We start from the raw sequence: 19,593 nt of genomic DNA on the forward strand, positions 1-19,593 counted from the left end.
CCCCTTCCCTGCCGCGATCTAAGTAGATTGCGGCAGGGAAAGGGTTCACAGAGTAAGCTCGCTCCCTCTGTGACTCCAGCCGGCTCTCGCGATAACATCGCGAGAGCCCGGCTGGTTGCTATGGCAACAGGATGCCAGATACCAGCGTCCTGTATTGCCATAGCCTGTAATAGCTATAATAAGCGATAAGGCATGGCAGGAGATAAGTCCTGCCATGCCTTATTGTAGCAATCTGCAGTGCTGCAGTAAAAGTCCCTCAGAGGGACACAGACTGTGTAAAAAAAAGAGAAAAATAAAGTACAAAAAATAAAAATGTTTTTTCTCATATTAGCTTAAAAAAAATTTTTTTAATTAAAAATCCCACATATTTGGTATCGACGCGTTTGGAATGATGCGTACAATACATTGAATGCACTTATTATCCTGCACAGCAAAAAGCATTAAAAAAAAAATGCTAAAAAAACTGACGTCAAATGCTAATTTTTAGCATTTTGCCTCCCAAAAAACGCACTAAAACTGATTAAAAAAAACGTGTGTACCCCAAAATGGTACCAATAAAAAGTACAGCTCGTCTCGCAAAAAATAAGCCCCCACAGTGCTCTGTCCATGGAAAAATAAAAAAGTTATAGCACTTTGAATGCAGCAAGTTTAGAAAAAAATAATAATTTCCAAAAAAAAGGGTTTTTATTGTGGAAAAGTGGAAAAACCTAACAAAAATATAAGAATTTTGGTATCGTTGTAACCGTACCGACCCGCAGAAAAAAAATGTGTGTGTCATTTATGCTATATAATTAACGCTTTAAAAAAAAAAAAAAAATCTATGGCAGAATTGATGCATTTTCTCTCCCTACGATCATAAAAAAAATAATAAAAGTTTTACAATGTAGTCTACGTAGCAAAAATGGTACCAATAAAAACTACAGTTCGCCACACAAAAAACAAGCCCTTATATGACCACGTCAACGGAAAAATAAAAAAGTTATGGCTTTTGAAAAATGGAGATGAAAAAATACCAAAAATCGTTTGGTCCTCAACGCCAAAATAGGCCATGTCATTAAGGGGTTAAAATCCAACCTTGTAAGAGTAAATGGAAGCCTAAAAGTTGCAAAGAAACAGAAGGATGTAAAAAAAAAATGAAAACCCTGTTTTACAATAAGAGTTTTTGGTCAAAGTATCCCACAGAAAGCCTATAAGATGGCATATGTTGGAGGCCTCCATTAGCAGTATATGCTGGTGAATACTTCTGATGTAGACCACTGACTGAAGCAAAATAATGACTATTGACAGGAGTGTTGAAATTAGTCCCACATCCCAGTTGTGTTGGATAATGCATTGGCCCTAGCTCGTCTACTCCCACAGATGTAATCATTGTGACACATCTGATTGGCATGTCAGACTTTGTTACAATGAGAAAATCCTCTTATAAGGGGTTTCTGTGATTCCAATATCAATGATCTATCCTTAGAATATGTCACCAATTTCTGATTAGTGGGGGTCTGCCATCCAGGACCCCCACCATTCACCTGTCTGAAGAGACGCTCAGGTGAGCACTGTGGCCTACTCTTAGGCCAGCGATGTCGCATTAATTCGTCATGTCGCCTGACAAGTGGATGGGATTGAGCTGGCATCGCCGGCACCCGCATTATGACGTGTGATGTTCTGCCTGGTATGCAGTGAAGAAGCTGTGGCCTCCTCAAACAGCTCATTGGCAGGGTCCCAAGTGGCGGACTCCGACTGATCAAATATTGATATCAATATTGGACTTCTGGAAAGCCCCTTTAAATTACTACAATTTAATATGAAAACATTTAATTTCATGGCTTAATAAGTACTTACCGTAACGGAATAGAAGTTAGAAGATTCTGCTCCATAGCCAAGTTGGACAAGTGAACACACCACTGAAGTGATTTGTCCTCAAATACAACCATGCCATTATTATCCAGGAAAAGATGTTGAAGGTTGGTCAGGTCTCTCATGTCTTTCTCTGTTACTCTTGAAACCTGATTATTGCTGTAGTCAAGTCTCTGTAATTTAGAGGGTAGTTTTTGAGGGATAGCGGAGAGTTGGTTCTTGGAGAGATCTAAAGATGTAAGATTGGTGACAACTAGAGATGAGCGAGTATACTCGCTAAAGGCAATTGCTCGAGCGAGCATTGCCTTTAGCGAGTATCTCCCCCGCTCGAGACTGCAGGTTCGGGTGCCGGTGTAGGGGAGCGGTGAGTAGCCGCTGTCAGCAGGAGGGAGCGGGCGGGGAGAGAGAGATCTCCCCTCCGTTCCGCCCCGCTCTCCCCCGCAGCTCCGTGCCCACTGCCGGCACCCAAACCTGCAGTCTCGAGCGGGCAGGTACTCGCTAAAGGCAATGCTCGCGCGAGCAATTGCCTTTAGCGAGTATACTCGCTCATCTATAGTGACAACTTGTAGACCATCTGCTGAAAACAACTGATTTCCAGAAAGATTAAGATCAAAAACATTTTCCAGTTGCTTTAAATCTCTTATAGACACAGTTTTTATAAGATTTCTCTCTAACCTCAAGGACAGGAGGGATTTAGGTAGTCGTGGTGGAACTTTAAAGGGGTTGTCCCGAGGCAGCAAGTGGGTCTGTACACTTCTGCATGGCCATAATAATGCACTTTGTAATGTACATTGTGCATTAATTATGAGCCATGCAGAAGTTATAAAAAGTTTTATACTTACCTGTTCCGTTGCTGGCGTCCTCGTCTCCATGGTGCCGACTAATTTTCGCCCTCCGATGGCCAAATTAGCCGCGCTTGCGCAGTCCGGGTCTTCTGCAGTCTTCTATGGGGCTCCGTGTAGCTCCGTGTAGCTCCGCCCCGTCACGTGCCGATTCCAGCCAATCAGGAGGCTGGAATCGGCAGTGGACCGCACAGAAGAGCTGCGGTCCACGGAGGAAGAGGCCATCTTCAGCGGTGAGTAGAGAAGTCACCGGAGCGCGGGGATTCAGGTAAGCGCTCCGGTGAGCTTTCTTTACCTCCCTGCATCGGGGTTGTCTCGCGCCGAACGGGAGGGGGGTTGAAAAAAAAAAAAACCCGTTTCGGCGCGGGACATCTCCTTTAACAAATTGGTTTCCAGCTAACCTGAGATACTGTAAGCTTGGGAAATGTGTGAAGAAGTTTTCATAGCAGAACATCAGTTTGTTGTTCTCCATATTCAGATACTTGAGATTGGGAAGTCTAGCCACTCCAGATATTGTGTGCATACCATTACCATCCAGAATAAGGGTCTGTAAGTTACCAAGTGGAGAAAAGATGTCAAATGATAATGTATTGCAGGTTGTTCTGAACTTCAAGGACTTTGAGTTGTTAAACCTTCAAAGTCTTGGTGACTGAATGAAGGAATTGAATTATCACCCAATTTTAGGACTTCCAGTGTTAAGGGTAGTGATCTGGGAATTGCAGTCAGTCTATTGTTCCATACTTCCAACATCTTCAAGTTATTCATTGCTTTAAACGTATTTTTTTCAATGGTTTCTATGCCACTGGAAAATAGTACTAATTCTTCCAAGCCTTGCCTGAAACCTGACAGAAAATATGATATATCAAAAGCTGGTACTGTACTGGAGTGGTTATTATTGTCACACTATCATGGGTACATAAGACATGAATAGACCTTACAACAACTTACTAGCGCTGAATAGGTTGCATTCGAGATTTCTCTAAAGTGCATGGCTTAGCAACATGATCACCCCATGACCACAATCAAAAGCTTGAAAACCAACATAAAGAAAACTGATGCCCTTCAGGTTGTGCCTGGCAAAACATATACTTATATATTCATCTAGGGTCATTCCACGTGTCTATTATAGGACTTAGGCTTCCTAATATACTGTCATCCATATAATCTCTCCCACTAGCAGCAGAAATAATCGCACTGTACAGGGGTCTTTTCTAGCCAGGATGGCTGCCCTTCATTATTTATTGGAACATTCTAGCTGCTGGCCATATTGCACATCTTATGTAAGAGACCATAAAACCAGAGTTACTATCATGTTTACACTCATTGTCAAAATAATCCCTTCCCTAGAAGTAGTTGTCGGAATCGAATGAAGCTTTCTATGTTAGACTGTAACATTGATATAAGTAAGTGGTTACAATATCAGAGCAAAAGGATGATTTATTGCAGAAAACTGAACACTTGAGCTCTAGCACCCTGTTGTACCGCCTCTAGCTTGGATACAAGATGTGATACAGGCAGGCATGGAGGCTCTAGTACCCTGTTGTACCGCCTCTAGCTTGGATACAAGATGTGATACAGGCAGGCATGGAGGCTCTAGTACCCTGTTGTACCGCCTCTAGCTTGGATACAAGATGTGATACAGGCAGGCATGGAGGCTCTAGTACCCTGTTGTACTGCCTCTAGCTCCGATACATGATGTGATACGGGCAGGCATGGAGGCTCTAGTACCCTGTTGTACCGCCTCTAGCTTGGATACAAGATGTGATACAGGCAGGCATGGAGGCTCTAGTACCCTGTTGTACCGCCTCTAGCTTGGATACAAGATGTGATACAGGCAGGCATGGAGGCTCTAGTACCCTGTTGTACCGCCTCTAGCTTGGATACAAGATGTGATACAGGCAGGCATGGAGGCTCTAGCACCCTGTTGTACCGCCTCTAGCTTGGATACAAGATGTGATACAGGTGGGCATGGAGGCTCTAGTACCCTGTTGTACTGCCTCTAGCTCCGATACATGATGTGATACGGGCAGGCATGGAGGCTCTAGTACCCTGTTGTACCGCCTCTAGCTTGGATACAAGATGTGATACAGGCAGGCATGGAGGCTCTAGTACCCTGTTGTACCGCCTCTAGCTTGGATACAAGATGTGATACAGGTAGGCATGGAGGCTCTAGTATCCTGTTGTACCGCCTCTAGCTTGGATACAAGATGTGATACAGGCAGGCATGGAGGCTCTAGTACCCTGTTGTACCGCCTCTAGCTTGGATACAAGATGTGATACAGGCAGGCATGGAGGCTCTAGCACCCTGTTGTACCGCCTCTAGCTTGGATACAAGATGTGATACAGGTGGGCATGGAGGCTCTAGTACCCTGTTGTACTGCCTCTAGCTCCGATACATGATGTGATACGGGCAGGCATGGAGGCTCTAGTACCCTGTTGTACCGCCTCTAGCTTGGATACAAGATGTGATACAGGCAGGCATGGAGGCTCTAGTACCCTGTTGTACCGCCTCTAGCTTGGATACAAGATGTGATACAGGCAGGCATGGAGGCTCTAGTATCCTGTTGTACCGCCTCTAGCTTGGATACAAGATGTGATACGGGGGGCATGGAGCTCTAGTACCCTGTTGTACCGCCTCTAGCTTGGATGCAAGATGTGATACAGGCAGGCATGGAGGCTCTAGTTCGCTGTTGTACGGCCTCTAGCTTGGATACAAGTTGTGATACAGGTGGGCATGGAGGCTCTAGTATCCTGTTGTACCACCTCTAGCTTGGATACAAGTTGTGATACAGGTGGGCATGGAGGCTCTAGTACCCTTTTGTACTGCCTCTAGCTCGGATACATGATGTGATACAGGTGGGCATGGAGGCTCTAGTACCCTTTTGTACTGCCTCTAGCTCGGATACATGATGTGATAGGGGTGGGCATGGAGGCTCTAGTACTCTAGATTGGAAACAACATGTGATTGCTTCATTCGCAGCCGTTCATCGACCGCTGGCTGTGATTGGCTAAGTGTCAGCCAATCACAGCCAGCGCTTCATAAAGGCAGGGATTTTTTAATTCCCGTCCAGAAGAGAAGAAGATCAGTGCCGGGACCCGAGGAGAAGATGTGGCCGGGTTGACAGCGCGTCTAAGGTGATGTATGTGCATTTTTCCCCCCTGCAGCTAGGGCTTAGTTTAGGCCTTGACAGTAGGTTTTCTTACTATCAAAGTTGCATCGCACCGCAAAAAAAACGCGTTTTTCTGCAATGTGATGCAATAGAGAAGAATGCTCCAAAGGGAAACATGGTCTACAAAACCTCACGAGTTGCATGCATATCGCCGAACCTGCATGGTTTTTGTTTTGGGTTGTTGCATGTTACAAAACATGGCATGTGTGAAGAATCCATAGGAAAGCATGGGGTTCTCATACATGCAATTTGTAGCATTGCTACAAAATCGCGCGACTTTGTCGCCCGTGTGAACGAGGCCTTACTCCCGCAGCATACATAAGCTTTATGTTGTCAACATTGAATTTCTTCTGGTTGGTACTCTTCTTCATCTTGCACAGTTTGAGCTTTTTGAGATGTGGGGGCACTATTAGTATTGGGGCCACCCCAGGGGGCGCTGTTACTATAGGGGCCACTCCAGGGGGCAGTGTTACTATTGGGGCCACTGCAGAAGGCACTGTTACTATTAGGGACACGAGGGGAGGAGGACACTTACTATTGGGGTTGTTTCAGAGGGAATTGCCATTCTACACAAGAATTTGCAGAATTGTGGGCCTGTACAGAGCGGCCATTCCCCCTGGAGCAGGGGCGTAACTAGAGGCTCATGGGCCCGGGTGCAGAAGTTTAGCTTGGGCCCCCCTCCCCATGCCCTTAGGCTAGATTTACAAGGGCGATTGCAAAATTGCAGCAATATTGCAGTTTTTCTCATAGAGCGTCAGCGATGCTTTTTTTCACAAAAACATCGCCGTCGTTTGCAGTTTTCTTGCGAGAAAGACAATAGGACTTTCTAATGTTAAAAATCGCATTGCACTAAAATCGCAAGTTCGTGCGATACGATAAAACGAAGGCTCCATAGGGAAACATGGGCGATAAAAAAGAGCAGAACGCACAAAGATAGGGCAGGCAGCGATTTGTTTTCCCACGCAACATCACATCAGTGAAAACATCGAAAATGTGAAAGAAAGCATTGAAAAGCCGGGGCTTCATAATTCTGCGTTATCACCCGTGTGAGACTGGTCTTGGGGTCTGTGCCCAAGTAGTGGAAAACAGCTCTTGTTTCAGTCGGCCGATCCGCACAAAATTTTGCATCAAAACCACAAAAGAAAATTGGAAAGGTGAAATCTGCTGCGGATACACATAAAAACCTGCGCCAAAGCCTTCACCAATGGCGAGGATTTTGACATTTTTTTCTGATGTGGTTTTGATGCGGAACTTGTGTGAATTCTCCGCTGCGGACAATCTGCGCCATTTTACGTACTTAGGAATATACCCTTAGGGCACTCTCACACACAACACTTTTTTAGCGTTTACCGCGGCGTTTCAAACACGGCAGTAACCGCTGTACAACGCCTTCTTTGATTTCAATGGAACTTGGCAGACTGACGTTCGGATGAGGCGTTTCTAACACCGCGACTTTCGAGAGCTGTCTGCTCTATTTTCATGTGTTTAAGCACTTTTTAACACCCCTCATCGCCCCTTATAATGGTGGGGTGCGTATAAATCGCAGTGTAGAGCTGTACAATGTGTTCTTAACCCCTTAATGACACGGCCTATTTTGGGCTTAAGGACGCAACGATTTTTGGCAGATTTTCATCTCCAATTTTTAAAAGCCATAACTTTTTTACTTTTCCGTCGACGCGGCCGTATAAGGGTTTGTTTTTTGCGTGGCGAACTGTAGTTTTTGATGGTGCCATTTTTGGGAACATAGACTATGTTGTAAAACTTTTATTATTTTTTTTTATAACAGGGAGAGAAAACGCATCAATTCTGCCATAGATTATTTTTTTACAGCGTTAATCATGCAGCATAAATGACACAATCCATTTTTTCAGCGGGTCGGTACGATTACAACGATATCAAAATTCTTATATTTTTTTTAGGTTTTTCCACTTTTCTGCCATGAAAACCCTTTTTTTTTTTCTAAATCGCTGCATTTAAAGTCCTGTAATTTTTTTATTTTTCTATGTACGGAGCTCTGTGAGGGCTTATTTTTTGCGAGACGAGCTGTAGTTTCTATTGGTACCATTTTAGGGAATTTATGGCTCTTTTGATCACATTTATTGCATTTTTAGCATTTTGCCTCTGTTTTTTAGCGTTTTTTTTACGCTTTGTGCTATGCAGAATTAAAAGCATGTTTAACTGATTATACAAGTCGTTACGGACGCGTCGATACCAAATATGTGCCATTTTATTTATTTTTTTACCCTTTTTATGCCAATATGAGAAAAAGCGTAAACAAAAGGTGCTTTTTTTACATTTTTCTTTTTTTCACATTTTTTTTTCTTTTTTTTACACAACTTGTGTCCCTCCGAGGGACTTACAGCACAGCACTGATGATCGCTGTGATAAGGCATGCATGCCTTATCGCTTATACAGTGATCATAGGCTCTGGCAACACAGAGGCCGGTATCTGGCATCCTGTTGCCATGGCAACCAACCAGGCTCTCTGCAATTATATCGCGAGAGCCCGGCAACTTCACAGAGGCAGCGCGCTCCCTCTGTGAATCCTTCCCATGCCGCGATCTACATACATCGCAGCAGGGAAGGGGTTAACAGCAGGGAGCGCATCTCCGATGCACCCCCGCTGCTGCAGCAGGAGGCCGGCTATGACTGACAGCCGCCTCCCGCTGTGGGATAGTGTGAGATCAGTCATGATCTCGCGCTATCCCTATGACGTAAGGGTAGTCATTTTGCGGGAAGTACCCCGCTCCCATGGCGTACCCTTATGTCATGGGGCGGGAAGGAGTTAAACACCACTCAAAATCGCGTCTTTAAATGCAGCGTTTTACTGATGGTGTGTGTGACCGTGGCTTCAGGCCGCTCTCACACAGGCGCTCGGCAAAACTCTGCCATTTTGATTGCGGTGTTTTGCTGGATTTTACGTTCATTTTTGGTCCATACTGGGTTTAGCGCACGTCACTGATGAGGAGCGCGAAAACCGGCAAAATACAGCAAACAGCGCTTGAAATCGAGCAAATGTCTGCGAGGCCCCATGGAAAACAATGGGAGTGTTTTACTGCCATTACCGCGGCGTTCAAAGAGCCGCAGTAATCAGCGCCAGTGGGAGAACGGGCTTATGGCTCTCCCATCACACAGGATGCCCACGCATGGTACATCCCATGCCCCTTCATGGCTGTCTCTGCCCCTTCTGACACAGGATGCCCTAGCATGGTACATCCCATGCCCCTTCATGGCTGTCTCTACCCCTTCTGACACAGGATGCCCACGCATGGTACATCCCATGCCCCTTCATGGCTGTCTCTACCCCTTCTGACACAGGATGCCCTAGCATGGTACATCCCATGCCCCTTCATGGCTGTCTCTGCCCCTTCTGACACAGGATGCCCTAGCATGGTACATCCCATGCCCCTTCATGGCTGTCTCTGCCCCTTCTGACACAGGATGCCCTAGCATGGTACATCCCATGCCCCTTCATGGCTGTCTCTGCCCCTTCTGACACAGGATGCCCTAGCATGGTACATCCCATGCCCCTTCATGGCTGTCTCTGCCCCTTCTGACACAGGATGCCCTAGCATGGTACATCCCATGCCCCTTCATGGCTGTCTCTGCCCCTTCTGACACAGGATGCCCACGCATGGTACATCCCATGCCCCTTCATGGCTGTCTCTGCCCCTTCTGACACAGGATGCCCATGCATAGTTCACCCCATGCCCCTTTATGGCTGTCTCTGCCCCTTCTGACACAGAATGCCCTAGCATGGTACATCCCATGCCCCTTCATGGCTGTCTCTGCCCCTTCTGACACAGGATGCCCTAGCATGGTTCATCCCATGCCCCTTCATGGCTGTCTCTGCCCCTTCTGACACAGGATGCCCTAGCATGGTACATCCCATGCCCCTTCATGGCTGTCTCTGCCCCTTCTGACACAGGATGCCCTAGCATGGTACATCCCATGCCCCTTCATGGCTGTCTCTGCCCCTTCTGACACAGGATGCCCTAGCATGGTACATCCCATGCCCCTTCATGGCTGTCTCAGCCCCTTCTGACACAGGATGCCCATGCATAGTTCACCCCATGCCCCTTCATGGCTGTCTCTACCCCTTCTGACACAGGATGCCCACACATGGTACATCCCATGCCCCTTCTGACACAGGATGCCCTAGCATGGTACATCCCATGCCCCTTCATGGCTGTCTCTGCCCCTTCTGACACAGGATGCCCTAGCATGGTACATCCCATGCCCCTTCATGGCTGTCTCTGCCCCTTCTGACACAGGATGCCCTAGCATGGTACATCCCATGCCCCTTTATGGCTGTCTCTGCCCCTTCTGACACAGGATGCCCACGCATGGTACATCCCATGCCCCTTCATGACTGTCTCTGCCCCTTCTGACACAGGATGCCCACGCATGGTACATCCCATGCCCCTTCATGACTGTCTCTGCCCCTTCTGACACAGGATGCCCACGCATGGTACATCCCATGCCCCTTCATGGCTGTCTCTGCCCCTTCTGACACAGGATGCCCATGCATAGTTCACCCCATGCCCCTTTATGGTTGTCTCTGCCCCTTCTGACACAGGATGCCCTAGCATGGTACATCCCATGCCCCTTCATGGCTGTCTCTGCCCCTTCTGACACAGGATGCCCTAGCATGGTTCATCCCATGCCCCTTCATGGCTGTCTCTGCCCCTTCTGACACAGGATGCCCTAGCATGGTACATCCCATGCCCCTTCATGGCTGTCTCTGCCCCTTCTGACACAGGATGCCCACGCATGGTACATCCCATGCCCCTTCATGGCTGTCTCTGCCCCTTCTGACACAGGATGCCCATGCATAGTTCACCCCATGCCCCTTTATGGCTGTCTCTGCCCCTTCTGACACAGAATGCCCTAGCATGGTACATCCCATGCCCCTTCATGGCTGTCTCTGCCCCTTCTGACACAGGATGCCCTAGCATGGTTCATCCCATGCCCCTTCATGGCTGTCTCTGCCCCTTCTGACACAGGATGCCCTAGCATGGTACATCCCATGCCCCTTCATGGCTGTCTCTGCCCCTTCTGACACAGGATGCCCTAGCATGGTACATCCCATGCCCCTTCATGGCTGTCTCTGCCCCTTCTGACACAGGATGCCCTAGCATGGTACATCCCATGCCCCTTCATGGCTGTCTCAGCCCCTTCTGACACAGGATGCCCATGCATAGTTCACCCCATGCCCCTTCATGGCTGTCTCTACCCCTTCTGACACAGGATGCCCACACATGGTACATCCCATGCCCCTTCTGACACAGGATGCCCTAGCATGGTACATCCCATGCCCCTTCATGGCTGTCTCTGCCCCTTCTGACACAGGATGCCCTAGCATGGTACATCCCATGCCCCTTCATGGCTGTCTCTGCCCCTTCTGACACAGGATGCCCTAGCATGGTACATCCCATGCCCCTTTATGGCTGTCTCTGCCCCTTCTGACACAGGATGCCCACGCATGGTACATCCCATGCCCCTTCATGACTGTCTCTGCCCCTTCTGACACAGGATGCCCACGCATGGTACATCCCATGCCCCTTCATGACTGTCTCTGCCCCTTCTGACACAGGATGCCCACGCATGGTACATCCCATGCCCCTTCATGGCTGTCTCTGCCCCTTCTGACACAGGATGCCCATGCATAGTTCACCCCATGCCCCTTTATGGCTGTCTCTGCCCCTTCTGACACAGGATGCCCTAGCATGGTACATCCCATGCCCCTTCATGGCTGTCTCTGCCCCTTCTGACACAGGATGCCCTAGCATGGTTCATCCCATGCCCCTTCATGGCTGTCTCTGCCCCTTCTGACACAGGATGCCCTAGCATGGTTCATCCCATGCCCCTTCATGGCTGTCTCTGCCCCTTCTGACACAGGATGCCCTAGCATGGTACATCCCATGCCCCTTCATGGCTGTCTCTGCCCCTTCTGACACAGGATGCCCTAGCATGGTACATCCCATGCCCCTTCATGGCTGTCTCAGCCCCTTCTGACACAGGATGCCCTAGCATGGTACATCCCATGCCCCTTCATGGCTGTCTCTGCCCCTTCTAACACAGGATGCCCTAGCATGGTACATCCCATGCCCCTTCATGGCTGTCTCTGCCCCTTCTGACACAGGATGCCCTAGCATAGTTCACCCCATGCCCCTTCATGGCTGTCTCAGCCCCTTCTGACACAGGATGCCCTAGCATGGTACATCCCATGCCCCTTCATGGCTGTCTCTGCCCCTTCTAACACAGGATGCCCTAGCATGGTACATCCCATGCCCCTTCATGGCTGTCTCTGCCCCTTCTGACACAGGATGCCCTAGCATAGTTCACCCCATGCCCCTTCATGGCTGTCTCTGCCCCTTCTGACACAGGATGCCCTAGCATGGTACATCCCATGCCCCTTCATGGCTGTCTCTCCCCCTTCTGACACAGGATGCCCTAGCATGGTACATCCCATGCCCCTTCATGGCTGTCTCCCCCCTTCTGACACAGGATGCCCTAGCATGGTACATCCCATGCCCCTTCATGGCTGTCTCTCCCCCTTCTGACACAGGATGCCCCTACCTGATTCCCTTCCCCCTCTCACGCTGCCTGCTACTCTGACCCCCCTCCCCCACTGAGACAGACATGTGTGAGTCAGTACTTACACTTTCTGTCAGGCTGCTGCTGGACGATCTACATCCGCTCCCCTGCTGGCTGAGGATGACTGTAGGAGTCGGGGAGGGCGGCACGATGTAGAGCCCTCGGTCTGCCTATCACCAGGCACTCTGTGCACCGCGGGGAGCTTCTCCTGCACGGAGACACTTCCCCCCGGACCTCCGCTCAGACTCCTCCCCTCTGGTGATCGTGGAGGAGAACAAGACAGGGGAGGAGACTGAGCGGAGGTCCGTGAGGAGGCGCCGGCGTGCAGGAGAGGCCGCAGAGCGCCAAGTGACAGTAACTCTGCAGTCAGTCAGCGAGTGGAAAGGGCGCCGGGCCCCAGCGACTCCTCTATGTACGCCAGTGAGCTGGAGATAACGGGTTGCGGTGTCCTGTCTCTATTATTCCTGACACAGAAACAGAAGGAGGAAACTTGTCAAATGAAGCCACATGTTTCTCATTCTTTCTGTAGGTATCAGTTCCTGAGCAGATAGAAATAGATACTATAGTGTGTGCCAATTATAAGACATCTCTCAGACTAAGGGCTCGTTCACATGCAGTGAATAGAACTCATTGATTTACAATCGCAGGTAAACAATAAGTGGCATGTCCTATCTCAGTGCGTATTATGTACATGGATATATAGTGTGTATTATGTACATGGATATATAGTGTGTATTATGTACAGGGATATATAGTGTGTATTATGTACAGGGATATATAGTGCGTATTATGTACATGGATATATAGTGTGTATTATGTACAGGGATATATAGGGTGTATTATGTACAGGGATATATAGGGTGTATTATGTACAGGGATATATAGTGTGTATTATGTACAGGGATATATAGTGTGTATTATGTACATGGATATATAGTGTGTATTATGTACATGGATATATAGTGTGTATTATGTACATGGATATATAGTGTGTATTATGTACATGGATATATAGTGTGTATTATGTACATGGATATATATAGTGTGTATTATGCACATGGATATATAGTGTGTATTATGTACATGGATATATAGTGTGTATTATGTACATGGATATATAGTGTGTATTATGTACATGGATATATAGTGTGTATTATGTACAGGGATATATAGTGTGTATTATGCACATGGATATATAGTGTGTATTATGCACATGGATATATAGTGTGTATTATGTACAGGGATATATAGGGTGTATTATGTACATGGATATATAGTGTGTATTATGTACATGGATATATAGTGTGTATTATGTACATGGATATATAGTGTGTATTATGTACATGGATATATAGTGTGTATTATGCACATGGATATATAGTGTGTATTATGCACATGGATATATAGTGTGTATTATGCACATGGATATATAGTGTGTATTATGTACATGGATATAGAGTGTGTATTATGTACATGGATATAGAGTGTGTATTATGCACATGGATATATAGTGTGTATTATGCACATAGATATATAAATTGTGTATTATGTACATGGATATATAGTGTGTATTATGCACATGGATATATAGTGTGTATTATGCACATGGATATATAGTGTGTATTATGTACATGGATATATAGTGTGTATTATGTACATGGATATATAGTGTGTATTATGTACATGGATATATAGTGTGTATTATGTACATGGATATATAGTGTGTATTTTGCACATAGATATATAAATTGTGTGTTATGTACATGGATATATAGTGTGTATTATGTACGTGGATATATAGTGTGTATTATGTACATGGATATATAGTGTGTATTATGTACGTGGATATATAGTGTGTATTATGTACGTGGATATATAGTGTGTATTATGTACGTGGATATATAGTGTGTATTATGTACGTGGATATATAGTGTGTATTATGTACGTGGATATATAGTGTGTATTATGTACGTGGATATATAGTGTGTATTATGTACGTGGATATATAGTGTGTATTATGTACAGGGATATATAGTGTGTATTATGCACATGGATATATAGTGTGTATTATGTACATGGATATATAGTGTGTATTATGTACATGGATATATAGTGTGTATTATGCTCTGAGGGGATATACACATGGATATATAGTGTGTATTATGCACATGGATATATAGTGTGTATTATGTACATGGATATATAGTGTGTATTATGTACATGGATATATAGTGCGTATTATGTACATGGATATATAGTGCGTATTATGTACAGGGATATATAGGGTGTATTATGTACAGGGATATATAGGGTGTATTATGTACATGGATATATAGTGCGTATTATGTACATGGATATATAGTGCGTATTATGTACATGGATATATAGTGTGTATTATGTACATGGATATATAGTGCGTATTATGTACATGGATATATAGTGCGTATTATGTACATGGATATATAGTGCGTATTATGTACATGGATATATAGTGTGTATTATGTACAGGGATATATAAATTGTGTATTATGTACATGGATATATAAATTGTGTATTATGTACATGGATATATAGTGTGTATTATGTACATGGATATATAGTGTGTATTATGTACATGGATATATAGTGTGTATTATGTACATGGATATATAGTGTGTATTTTGCACATAGATATATAAATTGTGTGTTATGTACATGGATATATAGTGTGTATTATGTACGTGGATATATAGTGTGTATTATGTACGTGGATATATAGTGTGTATTATGTACGTGGATATATAGTGTGTATTATGTACATGGATATATAGTGTGTATTATGTACGTGGATATATAGTGTGTATTATGTACGTGGATATATAGTGTGTATTATGTACGTGGATATATAGTGTGTATTATGTACGTGGATATATAGTGTGTATTATGTACGTGGATATATAGTGTGTATTATGTACGTGGATATATAGTGTGTATTATGTACATGGATATATAGTGTGTATTATGTACAGGGATATATAGTGTGTATTATGCACATGGATATATAGTGTGTATTATGTACATGGATATATAGTGTGTATTATGTACATGGATATATAGTGTGTATTATGCTCTGAGGGGATATACACATGGATATATAGTGTGTATTATGCACATGGATATATAGTGTGTATTATGTACATGGATATATAGTGTGTATTATGTACATGGATATATAGTGCGTATTATGTACATGGATATATAGTGCGTATTATGTACAGGGATATATAGGGTGTATTATGTACAGGGATATATAGGGTGTATTATGTACATGGATATATAGTGCGTATTATGTACATGGATATATAGTGCGTATTATGTACATGGATATATAGTGTGTATTATGTACATGGATATATAGTGCGTATTATGTACATGGATATATAGTGCGTATTATGTACATGGATATATAGTGCGTATTATGTACATGGATATATAGTGCATATTATGTACATGGATATATAGTGCGTATTATGTACATGGATATATAGTGTGTATTATGTACAGGAATATATAGTGTGTATTATGCACATGGATATATAGTGCGTATTATGTACATGGATATATAGTGTGTATTATGTACATGGATATATAGTGTGTATTATGCACATGGATATATAGTGTGTATTATGTACATGGATATATAGTGTGTATTATGCACATGGATATATAGGGTGTATTATGTACATGGATATATAGTGTGTATTATGCACATGGATATATAGTGTGTATTATGCACATGGATATATAGTGTGTATTATGCACATGGATATATAGTGTGTATTATGCACATGGATATATAGTGTGTATTATGCACATGGATATATAGTGTGTATTATGTACATGGATATATAGTGCGTATTATGTACAGGGATATATAGTGTGTATTATGTACAGGGATATATAGTGTGTATTATGTACAGGGATATATAGTGTGTATTATGTACATGGATATATAGTGCGTATTATGTACATGGATATATAGTGTGTATTATGTACAGGGATATATAGTGTGTATTATGTACATGGATATATAGTGTGTATTATGTACAGGGATATATAGTGTGTATTATGTACATGGATATGTAGTGTGTATTATGCTCTGAGGGGATATGCACATGGATATATAGTGCGTATTATGTACATGGATATATAGTGTGTATTATGCTCTGAGGGGATATGCACATGGATATATAGTGCGTATTATGTACATGGATATATAGTGTGTATTATGTACATGGATATATAGTGTGTATTATGCTCTGAGGGGATATGTACAGGGATATATAGTGTGTATTATGTACATGGATATATAGTGTGTATTATGTACATGGATATATAGTGTGTATTATGTACATGGATATATAGTGTGTATTATGTACATGGATATATAGTGTGTATTATGTACATGGATATATAGTGCGTATTATGTACATGGATATATAGTGTGTATTATGCTCTGAGGGGATATGCACATGGATATATAGTGTGTATTATGTACATGGATATATAGTGTGTATTATGTACATGGATATATAGTGTGTATTATGTACATGGATATATAGTGTGTATTATGTACATGGATATATAGTGTGTATTATGTACATGGATATATAGTGTGTATTATGTACATGGATATATAGTGTGTATTATGTACATGGATATATAGTGTGTATTATGTACATGGATTTATAGTGTGTATTATGTACATGGATATATAGTGTGTATTATGTACATGGATATATAGTGTGTATTATGTACATGGATATATAGTGTGTATTATGCTCTGAGGGGATATGCACATGGATATATAGTGCGTATTATGTACATGGATATATAGTGTGTATTATGTACATGGATATATAGTGTGTATTATGTACATGGATATATAGTGTGTATTATGCTCTGAGGGGATATGCACATGGATATATAGTGCGTATTATGTACATGGATATATAGTGTGTATTATGTACATGGATATATAGGGTGTATTATGTACATGGATATATAGTGTGTATTATGTACATGGATATATAGTGTGTATTATGTACAGGGATATATAGTGTGTATTATGTACAGGGATATATAGTGTGTATTATGTACAGGGATATATAGTGTGTATTATGCACAGGGATATATAGTGTGTATTATGCACATGGATATATAGTGTGTATTATGCACATGGATATATAGTGTGTATTATGTACATGGATATATAGTGTGTATTATGTACATGGATATATAGTGTGTATTATGCTCTGAGGGGATATGCACATGGATATATAGTGCGTATTATGTACATGGATATATAGTGTGTATTATGTACATGGATATATAGTGTGTATTATGTACATGGATATATAGTGCGTATTATGTACATGGATATATAGTGCGTATTATGTACAGGGATATATAGGGTGTATTATGTACAGGGATATATAGGGTGTATTATGTACATGGATATATAGTGTGTATTATGTACAGGGATATATAGTGTGTATTATGCACATGGATATATAGTGTGTATTATGTACATGGATATATAGTGTGTATTATGTACATGGATATATAGTGTGTATTATGCACATGGATATATAGTGTGTATTATGTACATGGATATATAGTGTGTATTATGTACATGGATATATAGTGCGTATTATGCACATGGATATATAGGGTGTATTATGCACATCGATATATAGGGTGTATTATGCACATGGATATATAGGGTGTATTATGCACATGGATATATAGGGTGTATTATGTACATGGATATATAGGGTGTATTATGCACATGGATATATAGGGTGTATTATGCACATGGATATATAGGGTGTATTATGCACATGGATATATAGGGTGTATTATGCACATGGATATATAGGGTGTATTATGCACATGGATATATAGGGTGTATTATGTACATGGATATATAGGGTGTATTATGTACATGGATATATAGGGTGTATTATGCACATGGATATATAGGGTGTATTATGCACATGGATATATATAGGGTGTATTATGCACATGGATATATAGGGTGTATTATGTACATGGATATATAGGGTGTATTATGTACATGGATATATAGTGCGTATTATGTACATGGATATATAGTGCGTATTATGTACATGGATATATAGTGCGTATTATGTACATGGATATATAGTGCGTATTATGTACATGGATATATAGTGCGTATTATGTACATGGATATATAGTGCGTATTATGTACATGGATATATAGTGCGTATTATGTACATGGATATATAGTGTGTATTATGCACATGGATATATAGGGTGTATTATGTACATGGATATATAGTGTGTATTATGTACAGGGATATATAGTGTGTATTATGCACATGGATATATAGTGTGTATTATGCACATGGATATATAGGGTGTATTATGTACATGGATATATAGTGTGTATTATGTACTTGGATATATAGTGTGTATTATGTACAGGGATATATAGTGTGTATTATGTACATGGATATATAGTGTGTATTATGTACATGGATATATAGTGTGTATTATGCACATGGATATATAGTGTGTATTATGTACATGGATATATAGTGTGTATTATGCACATGGATATATAGGGTGTATTATGTACATGGATATATAGGGTGTATTATGTACATGGATATATAGGGTGTATTATGCACATGGATATATAGTGTGTATTATGTACTTGGATATATAGTGTGTATTATGTACAGGGATATATAGTGTGTATTATGTACAGGGATATATAGTGTGTATTATGTACATGGATATATAGTGTGTATTATGTACATGGATATATAGTGTGTATTATGCACATGGATATATAGGGTGTATTATGTACATGGATATATAGTGTGTATTATGTACTTGGATATATAGTGTGTATTATGTACAGGGATATATAGTGTGTATTATGTACATGGATATATAGTGTGTATTATGTACATGGATATATAGTGTGTATTATGCACATGGATATATAGTGTGTATTATGTACATGGATATATAGTGTGTATTATGCACATGGATATATAGGGTGTATTATGTACATGGATATATAGGGTGTATTATGT

At 42.5% G+C, this 19,593-nt stretch overlaps 1 long non-coding RNA gene across 1 annotated transcript in view; it reads left to right on the forward strand.

Annotated features, from left to right (window-relative positions):
- Positions 1–12,736: 12,736 nt before the first annotated feature.
- Positions 12,737–19,593, forward strand: part of LOC136628082 (uncharacterized) — a 407,320-nt gene continuing 400,463 nt past the window's right edge. Inside the window, exon 1 of the long non-coding RNA XR_010792846.1 lies at positions 12,737–12,988. This is a non-coding gene — a long non-coding RNA (uncharacterized lncRNA). The remainder of the gene's footprint in view (positions 12,989–19,593) is intronic.

Source organism: Eleutherodactylus coqui, chromosome 1, assembly GCF_035609145.1.
Source record: "Eleutherodactylus coqui strain aEleCoq1 chromosome 1, aEleCoq1.hap1, whole genome shotgun sequence".
In the NCBI taxonomy this organism is placed as follows: Eukaryota; Metazoa; Chordata; class Amphibia; order Anura; family Eleutherodactylidae; genus Eleutherodactylus; species Eleutherodactylus coqui.